Raw genomic sequence first — 21,124 nt, forward strand, 5'->3', positions numbered from 1 at the left:
TGCAGTCAAGATAGACTTACACCAACTCCCCCACCCCTAAATGCTCCAGGGCATCCTCTGACTTCAGAACTGAACTTGAACCCTTGAAAACCTTCTGTGGTTTAGGGAGGCCGCCTGGATGCAAAATGGAGATGGCCAATGAACATTCAGAGGCCACTGATTCTGACTTCTCGGGACCATAGAAAATCATCCAATGGATGATTCAGAAGGCTTATCAGAAGGCATATACTAGTGGGCAAATACAATGAATCTTATTATAAAATTTTATTAACAGTGACAGTTTTAAGGGAGGTTTAGCAATATTTCAAAATCTGGCATCAAAATCTGACAGATTCAATTTTGTGTTTATCAAGTTATCTGATAACATACCAAAAAAAAAAAAAAAAAATTCCATAATCTTCAGGCCGGCCCTTCACATGCCAGTGCTGCTTGTCTACAGCTGGAAGAGCCAAAATGGAAAGCATCCCTCCTCTCTGAGGAGCAAAGGAGGGCTCAGCCAGGCCCCCACCCCGCAAATGGAAACACTCCCACAGTGCTTGGCACCTCTATCTCTAGAGCAAGTGCGTCTCAAAAGAAACCCCTTGGCTAAGCAGGCAGGCAATCAAACGGAAAGTGCAGACAGTTTAATTACAGAGGGATGGAGGCACGCTGGGAGGGGACATGGCATCCCACTCCAGTGTTCTGGCCTGGAGAATCCCAGGGACAGAGGAGCCTGGTGGGCTGCTGTCCATGGGGTCGCACAGAGTTGGGCACGACTAAAGTGACTTAGCGTGCATGCATGCATTGGAGAAGAAATGGCAACCCACCCAGTACTCCTGCCTGAAGAATCCCAGGGACGGAGGAGCCTGGTGGGCCGCCATCTATGGGGTCACACAGAGTTGGACACGACTGAAGTGGCTTAGCGGCAGCAGGAGGCACGCTGGCACTGGGGGCACCACAGTGAATAAGCAGCCTGTCCCGGAGACGCGCAGATTAGTGCATCATTGCAGCAACTTGAACCAGCGCTAAAACACGTCTAACTGATTGTCCTGGGAGCTACCGCCTCGGGATGGCCAAGAGCTGGAAAAAACTCTACTTGGAAGATCACCAGACTCGCAGGTGTCAAGCCCCATTTCCCTTAATACAACCCAGGAACAAAACAGAAGGCGATGTGAAGCACGGCGAAAGGTCCCCGCAGCCGCACCAGGGTGGACGACGAGGGAATGAGCCCACTTTACTACCTCCCAGATCGAGTTTCTTTTCATTACTCTTTACCGCAGGAGGCAAACAGCACCCCACACGTCTACTTGCGTATTAAGTGATTGCATGAATGCAGCTAAGCTCAAATTCCTATTTCAGCTAGGATAAAGCAAACGAGAAAAGAGTGTTTGCTAGGTAATCCAAGTGAAAAACACGAGCCTCAGTGGAGAGCGAGCCTGCTTGTTGATATCCTGGGGCTCCATCTCTGGCCCCACGGAGGACTCCACCTCCATCTCCTCTTTATTCCTCATGATGATGCATATTCTCATTTGACAGTTTCCAGGGATCAAGGCTGAATGTTAAGTTTTCTGCCAAAATGGGTTCAGGATCTTGTCAGCTATTTCCTTCAGTGAAATGCACTTTCATCTTTAATCTACTGAAGAGTGCTATTTATGACAGGCGCTCCTTAGAGGAAAGGAGTCTGAGGGGTGATCTGCTACCATATTTAAATTGGCTTTACATAGATAAGTAAATACAAAGAGAAGGTCAAAAAAGGTTAATAATTTATACTCAGGAAAGCTTAAAAGGCTTGCATAATTTAAGCCTCTCGTGAAGGTCTGACACCAAACTCAATGTGATACCTCCCAAGCCAGCTTGACACGATGGCTTTGCTTTGTTCAAGCTAATGGAGCCATGGTTCTCCGGGTGGCGTGGGCCCAAAGCCAGGGAGTTGCCAAGGACCCCCTCTGCTTCTTCACAGAGTAGATTTTTAGTCCCCGGTTCACCTCAAAACCATTCTATTTTATTTTTATTCTCGCATGGACAATTGAGAATAAAACTCTTCCTTTTACTCTGCCTTGCTTGAATCCATCGTCTATTTGTGATATTTTCATTATGCCCAAGTATCGTTGTGAGGTTGTCGCTTCAGAGTGAGGTCACATCCCAGGTGAACCTCCTCTCCTCCTAAGGAACCCGACTAGGACGTCAGTTGCCTGGAAACCTTGAGGCATGGTCCTCACCCTGTGGCAAATTCAACTTTAAAGTCTTTGCGCTACTGTATGATCCAACAATCCAATTCCTGGGCAAGGATCCGGGAAAAAAAAAACAAAACAACCATAATTTGAAAAGACACAGGCACCCCAGTGTTCACTGCAGCACTGTTTGCAACACCAAGACACAGAAGCAATCCAAGTGCCCACGCCCGGAGAGACGGACAAAGGACACGCGGCACGCACATAAAATGGGCATCACTCAGCCACAGAACGAGCATGGAGGAGAATCTGCAGCAACGTGGATGGACCCAGGGACTCATCTGAGTGAAGGCGCACAGAGAAAGACCGGTATCAGGGGGTATCGCGTATGTGTAGAACCTTAAAGGAACGGTGCAGATGAACTTATCTGCAAAGCAGAAACAGCCACGGATACAGAAAACCTACGGCTACCAGGAGGGAGAGGAGGGGTGTATTGGGAGCCTGGGACTGACGGACGCGCACGGCTGTGTATACAGTAGGTAACTAACAAGGACCCACCGTATGGCACAAGGAACGAGAGTCAGTACTCTGGAATGACCCGTATGGGGAAAGGACCTAAAAAAGAGTGGACATACGTACAGTTACAGCTCATTCCCTGAGCCGCGCAGCAGAAACTAACACAGCCCTGTAAATCAACTCCAGTAAAAAAGTTAAAAAGAGAAAACAGATGTTTAAAGATGAAGTCTTCATGTGTAGATGAGGACACAGAAAGAGAACGTGATGGTTCAGGGAGCAAGACAACGGCGAGTGGAGAGCGACAGAGCTGAGGAGCTGGGATTCTCAGCTACTGGCAGCCCTCATAAAGGCGAAGGTGCAGGTTCCAGTTCCATAAAGGCGAAGGCCTCATAAAGGTGAAGGTGCCCCATCACCTTGAAGAAGTGCAGAGCCAAGCAACAAAAAGAAATCTTAAAGGTTGAAAGAGCACAGGGAATCTTTCAAAAATGTATTCCTCGCTGATAACAGCGTCAAAAACTCTTTATTTCTTACATAGCTGGAAGTATAAGGTAGCTGTACAAGCAGAAATAAAAGTCTCCAGAATGGGAGCAGAATATTTTACCCTTAAAGAAAATAATTATCCAGTTTGCTGAACAGCTAACATTGACCCTGATGGTTGGGCTAAGACATCAAGACTGAACAGCCATTGTAAGGGACTTTTTACGGAGCTGGCCAACAGAATATTCTGCTTTGATGGAAATGTTCCGTGTCTACTCAGTCTGTACACTGGTCACTGGCCACCCTGGCACCTGAGTGATTGAAGGGTGCCTAGGACAATCTAGGAACTGGAGGAAACTCAGGCCTAGGAATTAAAACTAGCTCAGCCAGGATCACAAGCTTAATAAACAGTAGGTGCTCAGTCACTAAGTCCTGTCTTGAGTCTTTGCAACCCCAGGGACTCCTAGCCCGAGGGACCCCTCTAGAATCAGGCTTAAATCGGCCTCTCTCCAACTCACTATCAATGGGCTCTGAAGCACTGAACATTTAAAACAGGACTGGGCTTGAGCTGCTCAGCCCTTGGCCACGGACTCAGTTACCTGTGGCCTCGGGGCTGCGGGGGGCCCAGCACACTCAGAGCTCCAGGCCGGCGGCCTCTGTCCGGAGGCAGCGCTGTCTGTCCATCCTAGGGAGACCTTTTCCTTCCATGCCATGAGGCACGCATGGAGGGCACGCGCAGGACTTTTCTGGGAAAAGCCCATGGGCCCAGCCCCAAATTAGCAAGGACTCCTGCACGCCCACGAGGACCACTGGACGCAGGGCAATTCCCTCAGGTGCCCGGAGATTTCAAAATCTAGTTTGCAGTAAAAGGAATTATAAATGGGACAAAGTCAGAAATCACCCTGATATTTAGTTAAATTTGTGAGTAAGGGTGAGAAAATTAAGATCCTAGCAGTCACTGGGAACTTAGCTTTCCTGATACAGTAAGAGAAGCCAAAGCTCAGTTAATACACTCCGTGTGATCCTCATTCTCAGACATACTGGCTGAATCAGGTGTTTCCACTTGACTCTCCACGATATCTGAGTTCTTTCAGGATATTGGAATATTTGTAAAGCAAACCCAAGCATCGACCCCCACTTACCAAATCTTTCATCAATCCCCACCCGAGGAGGTGTTTCCCAAGGGTCTGTGTGTACAGACTTCACCTGTGGTTACTAACACTAACTGGAAGGAGAAGAGAGGAGAATTAGGGGAGAAATAGGCCAACAGTGGATTTTTAAGTCTTCTGTTGCATATTATTGGAGTTTCCTTACCTTCCCCGTCCAACAGGAAATAAAAGTAGACTCTAAGATTGTGTCCGACTCTTTGTGACCCCCTGGACTGTAGCCCACCAGGCTTCCTGCCCATGGGATTTCCCAGGCAAGAATACTGGAGTGGGTTGCCCTTTCCTTCTCCAGGAGATCTTCCCGACCCAGGGATCAAACCCATGTCTCCTGCTTTGGCAGGTGGATTGTTTACCACTGAGCCACCAGGGAAAACCTCTAAGATTTTTACTCCATGTTAAAACAAGGAGGGAATATTCAGAATGTTTGAAAAGTTATTTTCAAAATTAACTGCTAATTGATTCAACGGATACTTGATGAGTATCTGTCAGGGGCTAGGTCATGCTGGAAACCTTGGGGATACAAGGGGAACCAAAGCCATCTCTTCTTGGAGTTTACATTCTACTGCACAAGGGCTGAGGAGGAGGAAGGAGCTAAAGATGGAAGCTCTGGCTAGACCATCAAACACAAACAGTGTGTGCTGATGGAGGAAGGTCACTGCCCTGCGCTTGGGGAGGAGAAGTGGGTGGTGGGGCTGTAGGAAGACCGGGGTGTCTCACTTACTGTACAAGTGAGGAAACTAGTCCCAACAGAGGCCGAGCTCATTATCGGAGGCCTCGGGGCTGGAGGCGGCCTGAGGCACTAGGTCTCAGTCACGGCGTCCTCCGGAAAGCTGCTGCTGCTGCTGCTGCTGCTAAGTCGCTTCAGTCGTGTCCGACTCTGTGCCACCCCATAGGTGGCAGCCCACCAGGCTCCCCCGTCCCTGGGATTCACCAAGCAGGAACACTGGAGTGGGTTGCTACAGGAGGCATTTGTGAAGGTCAAGATAAAACAGCAGGTTAGCCTTATTTTGGTCTTTTCCTCTTTCTAAAGTTACATTTTCCCTTTTGGATCACTGCTTTGTATTAGATTCACATTTTCAGTATTCTCCCGTCATTTGTATAGGATTAGTTCTTATTAGGGGAGAAGGCAATGGCACCCCACTCCAGTACTCTTGCCTGGAAAACCCCATGGGCGGAGGAGCCTGGTAGGCTGCAGTCCATAGGGTCACGAAGAGTCAGACACGACTGAGCGACTTCCCTTTCACTTTTCACTTTCCTGCATTGGAGAAGGAAATGGCAGCCCACTCCAGTGTTCTTGCCTGGAGAATCCCAGGGGACGGGGGAGCCTGGTGGGCTGGCGTCTATGGGGTCACACAGAGTTGGACACGACTGAATCGACTTAATAGCAGCAGCAGCAGCAGTTCTTGTTAGAGAATTAATCTCGTATTTCCAATAATTTATATGAGCTGATGTCAATAGTATCTGGGTAAATTGATAAAGCATCAAAACAGGCTTTCTCTACCTTCATGTCCTATCATATAATGCATCCTCTTACCATCCTAGGGAAATTAAAATATGTCTCTTTAAATCTTTTTTGTTTTTCAAACTTTGAGTTTAACATGAATGATATATATTGTAAATCACAGTCAAACATTTCCTTCTTACCTCATCTGATTTAGCATGATAAAATCAACTCCATCTATATGTATGTCTCTTAGAAATATATCTCCATTTTCCCCAGGTGGATATGTCTTAACATCTAATGCTTCAGAAAAAATTCCAGTAGCACCTCCCTGGGGGATCTGAACTAGCCCCTGATTATGCTAATAGAAGCCAAGACATTTTGCAAAGCCAAAGAACTGTAATAAATTATTCATAAATAGGTTTCTCTTTTGATGGTTTTGGTGTTTCCGGATTTTCCAGACCGGAGAGGATACTCCATGTGATATTCGCAAGCCGAGCTGAAGATGTAAGGGAGGGAAATGGGAATGAGAAGGTAACTGCGGCTTTAGTGCATGGCATGTTTTTCACTGATGGTATTTGCAGGAATTGGTTGTGCAAAAGCAAGAGCCAGGAGCCCTCTTATCTGATCGTCCTCAGTGGCTGCAGGCAAACCTTAAGGTCAGCGACTTGTTTCTGACACAGCTGTGGCCCAGCTCCCAAAGGAAATGACTCCCTAGTAAAATAAAGGATGACTCCCTTGTTCACCTGCCTCCTTTAAAAAAAAACCCCAGGCTTTCTTCCTTCCATCTGAGACTCATCAGTGGCGCTCTCTCCATGGTAATGACCCAAATGAAATCATCTCCTTAGTTGTCTGGGGCGCTTCATCTTCAACACTGAGTAGACCTCAATTAGTACTATATCCACGGTTAGCCTTATGATTTCAGAAAGACTGAAGAAACTGAGGGTAGCTGGATTTGAAAAAGGCAAGAATGAGGTGGGTGAGAAACTCGATATAAGTCCTGATGTACCTGGACCAGTTCAGATGTATAACAATTATCTCAGGATAGGTATTAAGAGCATTCCCTACGACTCTCAAAAGTATCCTGGTCTAAAAGAACATGATATCACTAATATAGGGAAACTAAAATATAACACAAATGAACGCATCTAAGGAGTAGGAACAGACTTACAGATGTAGAGGGCGGACTTGAGGTTGACAAGGGGGAGATGGAGAAGGATGGACTGGGAACGTGGGATTCGCAGGCGCAAACTGTTATATATAGGCTAGATACACAATCAGGTCTTCCTGTACAACACAGGGAGCTATATTCGATACCCTGTGGTAATTCATAATGGAAAAGAATATGAAAAAATTGTGCATACATATATATAATTGAATCACCTTGCTATACAGCAGAAATTAACACAACATTGCAAATCAACTATACTTCAATTAAAATTTTTTTAAAAAGTATTTTGGTCCAGGCAAAGAACTATGTGATCATCAGCTACTATTATAAACCCAGCACCTCAGCATGGTCCTAGGCATCTAGCCAAAACTCATTGACTGAAATGCAAATAGGAAGGTGCGAAAGACTATTCACCTTCGCTGCCATCTGAGCTACAGGAAGCTGGCTCAACCACAGAGTTAAGGTCCCGCAAGTCTTAAACACCAGAAAGCAGTAAAATCTCCATGGCTGGCATTCTCTTCTTAACTAGAATAATTGATTAAATAGTTTTAGTTTGTCACAGATATATCTTAGACTTGATGATGACCTCTTAAGGATTTCCTCAGAGAGAGAAATCCATGAATTGTTTCAGCCTTTCCTCTAGATGGGTACATACGTAATGGATTACTCACAATTGATCATGGATATTTATGACCATGGGTATTTACTGTCAATATTTTTCCTAATATCCACTAAGGAAAAATTAATTTGAGATAGCAGGATGGAATACTCAATATTCAATCAACTGGTGGAAAGCAAAAAAAAGGTTAAATAACTTTCAGAGGATGAGATGGTGGGATGGAATCACTGACTCAGTGGACAAGAATCTTAGCAAACTCCACGAGATAGCCAAGGACAGGGAAGTCTGGTGTGCTACAGTCCATGGGGTCGCAAATAGTTGGACACGACTTAGTGACTGAACAATAACAACAAAAAAATTTCCAACAAAATAGAAATATCCAAACATTTTATCTTGTCTTTATAAGGGCTGGTTTCACCAGATAATACTTTCCCTTCCAATGGTAGAAAGTTTGAAACAATGTCAGGAATGTCCAGGGTATTTTGAAAGCCCATACAAATCTAGTCTAATTTCTTCATTTTGAATTTTAACAGGTTATCCCATTTATTGTGGCTTATCTGGTGGCTCAGATGGTAAAGAATCTGCCTGCAATGCAGGAGAGCCAGGTTTGATCCCTGGGTTGGGAAGATCCCCTGGAGATGGGAATGGCAACCCACTCCAGTATTCTTGCCTGGAGAATTCCATGGACAGAGGAGCCTGGCAGGCTACAGTCCACGGCTGCAAAGACTTGGACACAACTGAGTGACCAGCACTTTCACTTCACCCCATTTGTTACCCCTCTTGCAGGCAGTGATGCTCCATTTCGCAACAGTCATACTAATAAGACTGCGCTGTAGGACATGCTCTGCAGTGCGCACTATTGATGAGTCAGTGCTGTCACCACTCTTTTATGATCTCCTTGCCTATTCCATCCCTCAACCTCTTTCAAATATTCAGTATTCTAAAGACAACTGAGTTTACACCAGGGAGTTTCCATGATAAGAGAAAATCTACTTGGTGCCCCAACATCAACAAACACCTATATTAAATTCTGCACGAATACAGTTTCTTTACTTCTTATCATGGCAGAGATGATAATCACAGAGGGAATTTTAAAAACAGACAATCGCAATCACAACAGGAGAATGGACGAGGAAGCAAAAACCACACAGTGTCAACCAAGAAGGCTGAGAAAAGCAGAATGCTGGGATTTAAGGATAGAGATCAACACTCAATTCAAGCTATATTGAATACGAATTTACAAGACGACGAACAATCTGGTAGGTATTATAGTGAATATAAAAGTAATATGAACCTCTTGTCCTAAGATAATTTAGATTTTCTGAGGAAATATTAAATATACATGTAAGAGCTTTGAATGTCTGATAGCATATGGCAAATATTCTCTTGCAATGGAATGGAAAAAAGACAAACAACAAAAATACACAAACAGAAGGTGTAACTCTGACTTTAGTAAATTTAGTAATAGCTACTTGAAAAACTTTAGAAAGAATAGTTTTGGTTGTTAATCAAATGCAGCTAATAGGATTCAGAGTGAGCACTGAATGGGCATCAGAGGTTGGGAAACATGGAAGCAGAGAAACGAGACGATGAACAAAGCACGGCAGTGAACATAGCCAGGAAGATAGGAGAAAGCGCACCATGGCCTGTTTTCGCTTTATGTCAACTTTGAGGAAAACTGGTGTTTTCCTAAAACCGTATGTATTTGATGGAGAAGTTAGGCCCATTTCAGTAGCAGTATGACTTCACTATGTCACTGGAAGAATTCAGGAACTGAGAACTGGAAGACAGGTGTTAAGTTATACGTTTCGTATTAATACGGAAATATGGAGTGAGATTTCAGAACTCTGAGATAATACAACCTTTTACTTTCCCAGTGATCTAACCCTGGCTTTATATTACTAACTTTTTAGGAAATATATTTCTCTTAATACGGTTTATTTTATTCAAGTGATAGCTTAAAGATAATCATTCAAGGACTATTGGGTCTATAAATCCAACAGTTTGATAATAGTGTTAAGCAACTTTTGAAAGATTATAAGACAACAAAAGGAAGTTTTGTTCCAAATTAGTTCGGACAATGACATATTTTAACATAATGTTTTTTGAAAGTCAGTTTTCATTTTTAAACCAGAGGAAGCAAGCTTTTTGCTTTTATCTCAAGTATATTTCAGAGACTTAGGTCAAGCACTAAATTGAAATTGTAGTGTGCAATATGGCTCTATTTCATAGAGCTAGGAATACTGCCAATTTGCAAAGGCTGAGTTGCTTAGACTTTTTTTCTCAGAAACTGGAATGATTTTCTTCGGAACTTACTGTCCTCTAAGATTTCCAGATATCATTGCTTTATGTAGGAGGTCTTCACTCAAAAACGCTCATATCACACAATTTCATAAATAAGGCAAAGAATGAAAGCATTGAGTTGTTGGTCAATCTGCAAAATGTTGACAGGTTTTTATGCTCAGCTCCGAGAATTTTATAGAAACGTTATTAGTCTTCTCATGCCTGTTTAGTGGCAAAAGCAGTGAAAATGTTCCAAGTGTTAATTCATTTGAGATAGCTCTGGGACAATGAAAAGAGAAGGACTGAAAATTTTAAAGACTAAAAATTTACTGAAACTGAGAAATGCTTCTTGCTGCATTTATCATGAAATGTTGGTCACAAGGAATGAGCGTGAAGGGCAAAAACAAGCAAACATCAACTGTGAAAAGTGTGTTTTGTGTCTCTGCAACCCACAGTGATCAGGCGGTTCTATTTGCACAGTAGGTTGGAGAGCTACTATATGATCTGTGTAAACTTAGGTTAATGCTTTTTTCAAAATAGTAAAGAATAAAACGGAAAGCTCCCATGATGAACAGCCTTCTAGAAGGCAGTCACAACAGCAGGATTAATTTATTTCTTGAGCTTTTCTCCTGGCACTTATATCTATTCTTCTTGAAATCTACACAGCAAATTTAATATCCTATCCTTAGATCTAGAACAGTGGGTCCCAGTCCTCATCAAGCATTAAGATTATCTGGGGAACTTTAAAAAAAAAAAAAAACAAAAAACTGATGCTGGTTTTCCATCACTCCCCAGCCAGAAATTCTTTCAGCAATGGTTTGGGTTGGAGTCTGGGCATTAATAATTGTAAGACCTTCTCAAGTGATTCTAATATGCCACTAGAGTTAACAAACATTGGTTTACAAGGAGTAAATTTGAAACATCCTTATTCATTCATTCTCAAATCCTCATTTTTACTACTTTATTCTTCCTTTAGGATTTGGATAGGGATCCAAACAGTATTAAAATTAACTTAATATGTCCACAACCATTAACTCATTTATTTATTGCCATACATTTATAGCTCAACACCCCAGAACTTAGTAAAGGACTCCAGACACAGACTGCTAAAACCCTACTGGCTGAGTGAGTCAAATTCCTTTTTGAACTTTTAAAAATGTATTATTTTTTAAATTAATTTTTATTAGAGTATAGCTGCTTTACAGTGTGGTGTTAGTTTCTGCTGTGCAGCAAAGTCAATCAGCTTTGTGTGTCCATAAACCCACGATCTTGTGGATTTCCTTCCCGTGCAGGTCAGCACAGAGCACCGAGGAGAGTGACCTGTGCTGCAGAGCAGGTTCTCATCAGTCATCTGTCTCATAAGCACAGTGTGCACATGTCAGTCCCAGGTCCCCAGTTCACCCCAGCCCTTTCCCCTGCTTGGTAACCACGAGTTTGTTTTATATGTCTGGAGTCACTTTTTTTTTAAATTGTTCACTCTTATAACGACAATAACTTTATGCTTCAGAGTAAGCTCAAATATAATCCCCCCTTTATGACACGGTTTTTAACTGGATTTTTTTTTTTTACATTGTAATAATATATAACAAATAATCCTTATTTTACATAACTTATTTCAAATATTGAAAACAACCTTATATTGTGAGACTAATATAACCTTAATACTAATATAACTGGATAACAATATAAGAAAGTCACAGGCCAACTTCCCAAAGGAATATAGAGCGAAAATCCTTACAGAAGACTGTAAGGATTTTTTCTTTTTTTTCTTAACAGAACCAAGAAAGGTTTATTCCCAGGATGCAGGAATAGTTTAGAATCAGAAAATTTGTTTATGTGGTTCCTGAATGTAATAGACTGGAGGAGAAAATACTTGGAAAATACCTTGAAAGATGCTGAGAAAACATCAGAAATAGTTCAGTGCAGACAGACAGAGACACGGACAGACGGACAGACAGAGAGAGAGTTACAGATGCGGCTTCCCAGGTGCTGCAGTTGGTGATGAATCTGCCCACCGACGGAGGAGATAAAGAGACACAGACTCGATCCTGTGTCAGGAAGATCCCCTGAAGTAGGAAACGGCGACCCACTCCAGTATTCTTGACTAGAAAATTCCACGGACAGAGAAACCTGGAAGGTTATGGTACCTGTGGCTGCAAAGAGTCAGACATAACTGAATAATTGAGCGTGCACTCACATATAAGTTTATATATAGATATATGAGGCTGATGCAAAAATAGGAAGAAAAAGGAATTTCCTTACCATGATTAAGTGTATGTATTTCAAAAGAAATCCTCTTCCTTTTACAAGGAAACATCACATTTAATGAAGAAGCTTTAGACACATTTTTTCCAGAGTCAGAAGCAAAACAAAAATGTTTATTTTCACTCCTACTGTTTAATGTATATTACCACATGTCATGGACAATACAATAAAAAAAAAATCAGAAATAAGATATATAAAGATCATCATGGAATGGAAAGAAGAGAAAAAAATTTTAACTTAAAGATGACAAGCTCATGTACATATATCGCAAGGGACCACAGGCAACTTATCAAAAAACTATCAAGTTCCCATAGATAACCTTCAGGTAGACTTGATTAAATGAAGGGATATACTCCATTCTATGATGAGAATACCTAATCATATGGATTCCAGTTTCTCTTCAAATACTCCATAAAATTAGTGTGGTTTTTTGAGGGGGTATGCTTTTGAAATGTAGTGTTGGAGAAGACTCTTGAGAGTCCCTTGGATTGCAAGGAAACCCAACAATTAATCCTAAAGGAAATCAGTCCTGAATATTGGTTGGAAGGACTGATGTTGAAGCTGAAGCTCTAATACTTTGGCCACCTGATGCAAGGAGTTGAGTCATATGAAAAGACCCTGACGCTGGGAAAGATTGAGGGGAGGAGGAGAAGGGGACAACAGAGGACGAGATGGTTGGATGGCATCACCGACTCAATGGACATGAGTTTGAGTAAACTCTGGGAGTTGGTGATGAACAGGGAGGCCTGGTGTGCTGCAGTCCTTGGGGTCTCAGAGTCGGACCCCACGGAGCGACTGAACTGAATGTATGGTTCTTTGCACCCCCATGGACTGCAGCCCACCTGGCTCCTCTTTCCATGGAACGCTCCAGGCAAAAATACTGGAAGGGGTAGCCATTCCCTTCTCCAGGGTATCTTTCCAACTCAAGGATTGAACCTGGGTCTCCTGGATTTGCAGGCAGTTTCTTTACCATCTGAGCTACCAATGAAGCCCTGACATATAGGATTATTTTCTAACTAGTTTTCTCAACCTTCTCACAAATGCAGTATAAAGCATATGCTACCTAACAATACTTCATAGTTTTTATAAACTGTCACAAAACAGTAGGCAAAATGAAAGGTGCAGTGGGTTTGCAGTCTGAGTGCTTCCGGTTCTTCCGCCAACAGGATGCGTCAGCCAGCTGCAGCATATTCCTTCCCTGAAAACTCCCTTTCTTCACTGATAAAATGAGGTTAGACAATAGCAGCTATTCTTCACATTTTGAAATGCATTCTTTATTGTAATTAGCTTAGAAGTCTAATAATACCCACCATGTCTTCGCTCTGAGTGTTCCCTGCCTCTACCTCCTACAACTCATATCTAAACTTTCTGACATAGTTCTTTAGGTAATATTCTCCATATTAAGACAGAAGATGAACTCTATCTTCCACTGAACTTCAACAGTGCTGGTATATGCTTTCTGTAATGTGACTCAGGGTTTTTTAAATCTTCCACATAAATTTATCGAACATACTAGATTTAATCTATTAGAAGATGTACATTCAAAGTGTTTCTGTTTTTAATTTGGTGGTGCTTATAATAAGTGGTCTTCCCAGGTGGCTCTGTGGTAAAGAATCTGCCTGCAATGCAGAAGACACGGGCTTGTTTCCTGGGTCAGAAGTTCCCCTGGAGTGGGGCATGGCAACCCACTCCAGTATTCCTGCCTGGGGAATCCCATGGACAGAGGAGACTGGCGGCTACAGTTCATAGGGTCGAAAAGAGTCAGACATGACTGGAGCGATCTAGAATATACGCACTTATAATAAATAGTGAGTGGAACTGACAAAACATGATTTTCAATATATTTTTACAAATACACATCGCCCTCTTCCCAGGCTGTAATCACAGGGGAAAGAGATCTCTAGGTTTCTAAAACTCTGGCTTGCTGGTTTATTCTGAGCTGCATCGGAACACCAAAGTTACCACTGTTTCTCCTTTCTCCCTTCTCTCCTTGACAACAGAAAATGGAAGATTCCAAGCACCAAGATAGCAGGGTTTATATACTTTAGAAGTGATTTCTTCTTGAAGGTCAGGCTGTCCTTAGGGTCACTGCTAACACTAATGTGCATTTGCTGAGATCAGGGGTTGACGCGCATTTTCGTAAAGGATCGGATAGTAAATGTTCGGCTTTGTGGACCGTATGTTCCCTAGCAGAACTACTTCATTCTCCTCCGGTGCATGAAAGCAACCATAGATGAGTGAGTTTGGCTGTATTTCAATAAAACTCGATTTGCAAAAACAGGCTGTGGACTAGATTTGGTACATGGACCCTAGCTTGCCAGCCACCAGCTTCAGTGTGGTTCACACACTGAACCAGTGTGTCCTGTTTCAAAAGAGGGGCTCACATGAGCATAAGCAAGTCTCTCTCTACTCAACATTTTTTCAAATGACATTATCAATTGATACAGAAGGATGTGTGTGTGTGTGTGTGTACATACGTACACACTGACTTAACACCCTTTTATTTAACATTTTTAGACACAGTCATATAAACAGAATATCGGCTCAAAGCAGTTCTAGCAAACTCAGTTCGAAAAATAACAATATAGGTGTTGTGTTATTAATACGGCCACTTCTATACCTGGCCTGGTCTCTCACTGGGTTCATTAATAGTAGTTCAAGTACGACGTCAGAAAACGATAACTTCAAGTGAACTCGAGTCTCCTGCCAAGCTATGAAGTTATAAAGGTGAAGATAAAACTTCATGGAGAAACAAATTTTTCACGCCCTTAACACTGAGGAAGTGTTAAATGGCTACCAGGTATCAGCCAGAGGAGTTTTGTTGTAGCACCCAATTATCATGTTGACAAAAACCTACTCAGTAGATAGCCTATAACAAATGACCAAGGATCTGAACATCACGCGTGTGTGCTCAGTCTAGCAGTCGTGTCTGACTCTTTGCAATCCCCTGGAGGATAGCCAACCAGGCTCCTCTGTCCATGGGATTTTCCAGGCAAGAGTACTGGAGTGGGTTGCCATTTCCTCCTCCAGGGGATCTTCCTAACCCAGGGATTGAAACCACATCCACTGCATTAGCAGCTGCAATTGAATTTAAAAAAACATATTTACCATCATTCCTTCTCATGCATAAGTTTTTCTACAGGGAAAGAAGGTACTGATAAATAATAGAACAAAAGAACTAGAAGGTCATCATTACAAAAGATGTTTGATAAAGCAATTGAGTCCTTTTAAATATATTCTATCATTAAGATATCATTTAGATATCATATCCCCTGGAGAATGGAAAGACTACCCACTCTAGTATTCTGGGCTGGAGAATTCCATGGACTACCGTATAGTCATGGGGTCCCAAAGAGTTGGACATGACTGAATGACTGAACTGACTGACTGACTGCGCACCCTGTGAAAAATTGATACGCCATGTGGTTTGGAGAGATTCTGATGCTCTGGGAACCCTTCTGTCCATCAAGGTAGTCAAGGTCAGAGCAACCCAGAGACTTCTGCTTGCTGAGTATCCCCTTCTTGCCTCTTCCCTTAATGATGCTAATGGAGCCCATGTACTTTCCGTTTCAGAGTGAGTCTGAAACAGCATTCTCTTGGGTGTAATGTTCTCTCAATTTCTGGGAGAGTCATCCCTCTGTTCTAATCCTTGCTCCTGTCAGAGGAGAAAGAACACCGCTCTTCTCTTAGGGGTCCTAAGATGACAGCTGGTGGCCTTGAGACAGCTCTGTACCCAATGGGTAATTGCTTAGTCATGCCTTTCAATTAGGGCTTCACTGGTGGCTCACTGGCAAAGAATCCGGCTGCCAGTGCAGGAGGCACAGAAAAATGGGTTCGATCCCTGGGTCGGGAAGATCCCCTGGAGGAGGAATGGCACACCGCACCAGTATTCTTTCCTGGAGAAGTCCATGGACAGAGGGCCTAGCGGGCTACAGTCCATGGGGTTGCAAAGAGTTGACCATGACAGAGTGACTGAGTGCACAGACACACACCGCTGAGCGGCTTTCTACTTGCTAGATGCTGTACTGCCTGGTCTATGAACAACGATCAAAGCCAGTAAGATCTTTAAATTGACTCAGCAGAATTTTGAATTTTGTTTCAAGAGAAAGAGTATGACAGTCAAGGACGCAACAGTACGTGACTCTATAGCAGAGTCATGGTAGATGTAGATAATACAGTACGTGCGCAGGTAATCAGACCTTCACAAACTCTTACTTTAGAGTACAAGATAAACTGATTTTGACCTAAATGTAAAGGTCATAAAGAACCAAGCTGTTTTTGGGCTAACATTATCAGCAGTGTCTCAAAGCAAGCAAAATATCAGACGAAATAAAGAGATTTGAGAGTGTAAGTTGGAAATTATTTGCCTGCAATTATTACAACTATTTTTGTACTGTTCATTTCTACAACACATTTTTCCCAAAAGAATTTTCAATTTTTAAGAGAGAAGACTAATATAAAAGATTGTTTCAAAGAAAGAAAAAAAAATGTTCCACAAGATTTTATAAATATAAATATATATATATATGAATATGATACGAATTTCTACTTTCCTGTTTGTCATTAACATCTATTGATTTTTTAAAATAAGGAACAGTTCTGCACTGTTGTCTCCAAGTTTTTACATTAACAAACTGCTCAGAGCTCACAAACATGAATGAATCTGATACAAAAAATCTGGAAAATAATTTATGTTTAACAAGTATGCCTCCCTTTTCCTGTGGGTGTGTCCTACTCTTCAGGAAAAATGAGTTTGGGTATCACTTACTTACGTGATTTCTCAAAGTTGAATGTGATATTTCCAGGAGGTAATAGTGAAGGTAATTCGTATCTGATGATAAATAACCCCGTCATCAGAACAGCGGCAGCAGAGCCGGGGTGGAAATCCCCAGCAGTCTCGCCTCCTCCCCCAAGTGAAGGCATTGCCAGGTGTCGGGGGGTGCGTGGGGGGGGGGTGGGAGTCCACGGGAAGCTTTAACACTGGAAGGCACACAGTTTCTAAAAGGAGTGCTGCAATTGCTTACGGGGAGCGCAGGCATGGCTATTTTACCTAATTTTATGGAAATATTGCAGATTCTGAAGAAAGTCTTGGTTAATTTTTCCCAGCCCACGTGGGTCTTCATTTTGATCCAGGCCCTGAGCCACATGTTCTGGCAGAAAGTGGACAAGGTGTGTACACGTAAGCCATCAGTCTTTATATCTGTAATGGATGTATCTGCTCTGCACTGTGAGATGATTCTCCATCTTTCATCCTGAGACTATAAAGCCCTGGAAACCTGTCTTTGATCTTGACGTAGTAGCTTCATTTTTTTTTCCTGTCAAATGTCTTGAAAGGACCTGATAGAAAATATCTTACGGTTTGAGGCCTACAGTCTCTGTGGCAACTACTCAACTACCGCTGTGGCTCAAAATCAGCTGCAGAAACCTGAAACAAACGTGTGGGGCCGCATCCTTCCAAACCTTGTTTATGGGCACTGAAAATGGAATTTTCTACATAGGCACACCTCGTTTTGTCATGCTTTGCTTTACTGCACTTCGCCGATAACTCTGTGTGTGTGTGTGTTTTCCTACAAATTGAAGTTTTGCAACAGCCTTGCATTTTCAGATTGATGGTTAGGATTTTTTTAGCACTGAATTATTTTTCACTTAATATATGTACATTGTTTTTTAGATATAAGGTAATGGCACACTTACTAGATTACTGTATAGTGTGAACGTAACTTTTATATGCACTGAGAAACTAAAAAAAATAAATCTGTGTGACTCACTTCACTGGGATATTTGCTCTTATTGAGGTGATCTGGAACCAAACCTGCAGTATCCCCAAAATAATAGCCTGTGATTTTCAGGTATCACTGTGTTATTACTAAGCCAATAAACAAATAAGAAACTTACAACCTCTTAGGCATGTAAAATCTGTTCTTAGCTCATGAGTTGGTCACAGTCACTTTTGGCCCATTCTCCGGTCTACAAGAAGGTCATGAGAAAGTACACTTTTGACAGATGAAAAGATGATGACGAGAGTAAAAGAAAAAGGTGGTGATGATGCTGGCTACTTAGATTAATGACATAGCAGATACAACTTGCCATTGTAAGGAACTGTCTGATGCTGCAGAGAGGCACACGTTATTCCCAAGAGAACTAGGTTCTAGTTTCTAGTTTCTGATTTTAGCAATATGTTGTGGGCAGACTTTGTACTTGAAACAGTTTGGGACCCAAGTGGGTTGAACCTCCTTTATCCCTGATAAAAATTTATGAATATGAGGCTATTTCTGTGATAGCCTCTCTCAAGCCCAGACCCATGATCTGGAACAGCACTTCATAGAATGACATAGTATAGGCTTTAATCCAACAAGTATTTCCTGATTATAAGACTCTATTCTAAGTTGGAGAAGGTGATGGCACCTCACTCCAGTACTCTTGCCTGGAAAATCCCATGGATGGAGGAGCCTGGTAGGCTGCAGTCCATGGGGTTGCTAAGAGTCAGACATGACTGAGAGACTTCACTTTCTCTTTTCACTTTCACGCATTGGAGAAGGAAATAGCAACCCACTCCAGTGTTCTTGCCTGGAGAATCCCAGGGACAGGGGAGCCTGGTGGGCTGCCACCTATGGGGCTGCACAGAGTTGGACACGACTGAAGTGACTTAGCAGCAGCAGCAGCAGCATTCTAAGTTAGGCAGATAGAAAATGTAGATGAATGCAAAGCATAAGTCTTGCTCTCTAGGAAATTATAGTTTGGTTAAAAAAGTACAAGTTGACCACAAAATTTTAAAAAGTATTTGTGTATTATTATTTAGTTACAAAATTGTATGGGACCAAAAATTGCTAATGCAAAAATTGATAAAAGGCATTGCAACCTCTGACTGGTTGAAAGGTCAGTAAGGTTTTTCGTTGGAAGGACTGATGCTGAAGCTGAAACTCCAATATGTTGGCCACCTGATTCGAAGAACTGACTCATTGGAAAAGACCCTGATGCTGGGCAAGACTGAAAGCAGGAGGAGAAGGGGACGACAGAGGATGAGATGGTTGGATGGCATCACCGACTCGATGGACATGAGTTTGAGCAAGCTCTGGGACTTGGTGATGGACAGGGAGGCCTGGAGTGCTGCAGTCCATGGGGTTGCAAAGAGTCGGACACGACTGAGTGACTGAACTCAACTGAACTGAACTGTGCTCAGTCATGTCTGACTCTTTGCAACTCTGTGGATAATAGCCCACCTGGCTCCTCTGTCCATGGAATTTTTATGGTGTAATATAATTAAAATTGCATTAAAAAAAAATTGCTGTCCAGCATTCACATACCCTATAAATGGCAATAAAAAATAATGTGGAGCTCACTGGGACTGAACCACATTTTTATATTTTTCTAAAGCAAAAGATGTTAAGAAAGAGAAAAGATCAGTTTTTATACCAATCCCAAAGAAGGGCAATGCCAAAGAATGTTAAAACTACTGTACAAGTGTACGCATTTCAACATGCCAGCAAAATGCTCAAAATCCATCAACTCCCTTTCATTTTCCTGCAGACTTATTTGCTGTCTTCTCCCTGGACAGACCCTCGTTCTGGCACACACTGGGGATCTGGACAAGGAGTCTGTGAATGGGAGAAGGGAAGGCAGGTCTCAAATGGTTCAGGAACCAGGGCCATCTAGCTGCACTGACTCAGATTATCCACAAAGTTTTAGTTTAGTTTATGAACTGATTTCACAAGATTTCAGCCCTATTTTCTTACCTCTGTCCTTCCCTTTTTACTCAACCAATAAATATATCTTGAGCATTTCTTGCATACAAACAAAATGAAACAAAATGGCAGCCAGCTATGGAAGGGACCTAATATTAAGATCTTGACCTGTCCAAGGGGTGCCTGCAGTGCAAACTGAGAAGACAGGCAGTGTAAAGAAAAGTGACAGTATAGGAAGCCCACCCACAGCTCAGCACATGGCCAACCGAATCAGCGGTACAGACTCCAAGCGTGGTAGGTTCCAAACAGAAGGAGATGACTATGTTTTAATGTGCTTTAATTTTATACTCAGTTAGACAGGTGGACTAGTTTTGTACATATTAGGCCACACCAAACAAAGCCAGGTGAATTCTCTGACACAGTCCCCACTCACATACGCTCAACATAACGATCTCATGTTCTTCTCTCTGGAATTATTTATGGCACTGTTTCCTTTTGTTGGCATGAGTCAGAATTGCCAGCTTAAGCTTAACACAGTTTATTTACTCTTCCACCAAAGTAATATTTTATATGCCTCATGATCAGAGGACTATCAATATTTTATATTAATTGCAGAGAAAAGACATCAGAGGCGCTATTTAAATATTCTTCTGGCCTGTGAATGAAAGGCAATAAAAAAGTAGGGATTAATTATTAATAACTGGTAGTATACTTTGTGCCGGGGACAGTGATAAATGTTTTCATGGACTCCATCTACATCAATTCTCACTAGGAGCACTGATGAGTCTCATTATGAAGAATGTTCTTAGTGCTAACTATAGAACTCTGGGGGGTTAATCTGGAATTGACATTATGGAATATGCCTTGTGCTTAAATTAGAAATAGGGGGTGGAGACTGAAGAACACTTTTATTGAGAGAAGAGTTTAGATGTAGACTAATTACCTACTCAGTAAAGATAAGGAAAAGAGAGAGAGAGAGAGTAAAGGTACAGGAAAGAGAGAAAGACAGACAGACCCACTGACTGTATGGAAACTGCTGCTTGTTTTTGTACGTGGTTGGAGAGAAAGAAGATTTCCCCTAGAGAGAGCTCCAGCCTCCGGTGAGGGGCCCAGGAACAGGCTCTGGACGTTGTCCGCCGGGCAGCACTCACGCAGCCTCCTCCGTGACTCTGCACCGCCTTCCGACAGGGCTCTCAAGGCTGGGGACAGGCCCGGCGGGGACCAGGCACACACCGCCTGGGGTTCCACCAAGTTTACAGTGTACCTGGGAGGCAGGTTGAAGATCAAGCTGAAAACTTGGCATACATTACTTTTAATCATGCCAACAACCCTGTAAGGTTGGACATTTTTGCCC

General features: G+C 42.5%; 1 protein-coding gene across 45 annotated transcripts in view; it reads right to left on the bottom strand.

Moving 5' to 3' along the window:
* Positions 1 to 21,124, bottom strand: part of PRKN (parkin RBR E3 ubiquitin protein ligase) — a 1,227,412-nt gene that overhangs the window by 493,295 nt on the left and 712,993 nt on the right. For 2 of the 45 annotated variants that reach the window (XR_015133423.1, XR_015133422.1), the window contains exon 10: positions 20,096 to 21,034. The exons of the other annotated variants lie outside the window; for them this stretch is intronic. The gene's annotated coding sequence lies outside the window, so the exon portion shown is untranslated. Of the gene's footprint in view, positions 1 to 20,095; positions 21,035 to 21,124 lie in introns of those variants that run through there. 45 annotated transcript variants of the gene reach the window in all.

This window comes from Bos grunniens, chromosome 9 (genome assembly GCF_055505025.1).
Source record: "Bos grunniens cultivar Pamir isolate PY7600 chromosome 9, Bosgru_T2T1.0, whole genome shotgun sequence".
Classification (NCBI taxonomy): Eukaryota; Metazoa; Chordata; class Mammalia; order Artiodactyla; family Bovidae; genus Bos; species Bos grunniens.